Raw genomic sequence first — 1,540 nt, forward strand, 5'->3', positions numbered from 1 at the left:
CATTTGTACATTCATTGCCCTCATCATTCTCAAAACATTTTCTCTGTACTTAACCCCCCGGCATTAGGTCCTCAGGGATTTTTTTTAATTAAAAAAAAACAACTATGATCTCTATTTCAGATGCCAATGAAATCTGAAAGGGTTACAACTGCAATTAAGCAGAATGACAGTGGCATGGCCAGTACTCAGGGACTATGTGAGGAGGGGGAAAGTCACTTATGTGGTAAGCCCTTAATTGTAGGGCCTTGTAAGTCACATCTGAGGAGACCTATGTCTATTGGAAACGAGACCATCCTAACATGTGTCTCTTCTACCCATAAGCAGTTTCTCAGAGGGCTTCCAAGGCTCCTCCTCCATCTCTGTAGGTCCAAAGTTGAACTTGCCTTTCTCCCTAAAACCTACACGTCGACCCTTCTTCTCCCTGGGGCATCACTGTGCTCATTAAGGTTAGCGTTTCTAATCTGACTGCACCTCTTCCACCTCATCCTCCCCTCTTACTACTCCTGTTTCACCTTGCTTTCCTCATGTTGCACCAATAACGACTTGCTGTGGCCTTGCTATGCTGTGCATCTCATGTCCAATTCTTCCTAAACCAGCCGGGCCAGCCATTCTTCCTCAAGGACCAGGTATTTGCCCACCTCTGGGGCTTTCCTCATTTATTTATGGCACCTAGAAATGCCTGGGCTCTTCAGCTTACTTCCCTATCATCCTGGGAGTTCCCTTCAGTCAGTTATCAAAAGGACATTAACAATGCCTTTCCTCTAGTTAGTGAGTGAGATACCTAACTGTGTATGAGTTACCTCTATTTCCTTCTAAGTGAGGAACTTTGAAAAGGCAAGGAATAGATCCTATTGACATATATCCTCCAGAGCATGTATCACACATTTAATCATTGTTCTTTTTCTTTCTTTTCAATTTTAGAATTTTATTGACATATAACTTACCTGTCATACAGTTCAACAGTTCAACCATATTGAAAAAAGTTGTAAAAAAGAAAGAGTTGTAAGGGGGGGAAAGGGATATAAGGATGGTGGTCGGGTTAAAAAAAAGGGCGACCATGTCAAGGAATTCATATAGAAAAGAATGTTTGGAAACTATAGTAGTAATTGTGCAATTTTGCTTGGTGTGATTGAACTCTGGAATGATATACGTATTAAACTAAATTTTAAAAGAGTTGTAAATTATCACTACAATCAACTTTAGAACCTTTCTTCTTTCTTGTACTCATTATTATTAGCTTCCCATTTCCTGAACCCTCCCTGCCATAACCCCAAAGAAAACTATTCCTGGCGCTATAGTTCCCACCACCACCCCGGGATTTCATATAGAGAAAAGCACACAAAAATAGTAATAGCAAAATAAAACAGAAAAACTTCAATTGAAAAGATAACACAAAATAATAAAAACTGGAACAAATTAAAAAGGGGTCAAAAGGGAGAACAAAATGATGTGTTAAATTTTAACCCAACTACAAGGGAACAACAAGCGATCCAAATTGGTGGGGAGGTGGGTGTGGGAGACCTGGTAGGGCATGATCAAG

General features: G+C 40.2%; 1 protein-coding gene across 1 annotated transcript in view; it reads right to left on the minus strand.

The window, feature by feature from the left end:
* MRTFA (myocardin related transcription factor A) overlaps nucleotides 1-1,540 on the minus strand; it is a 135,932-nt gene that overhangs the window by 44,830 nt on the left and 89,562 nt on the right. The gene's annotated exons all lie outside the window — the stretch shown is intronic.

Source organism: Echinops telfairi, unplaced genomic scaffold (assembly GCF_000313985.2).
Source record: "Echinops telfairi isolate 266 unplaced genomic scaffold, ASM31398v2 ScPeMD7_2;HRSCAF=8, whole genome shotgun sequence".
Lineage (NCBI taxonomy): Eukaryota > Metazoa > Chordata > Mammalia > Afrosoricida > Tenrecidae > Echinops > Echinops telfairi.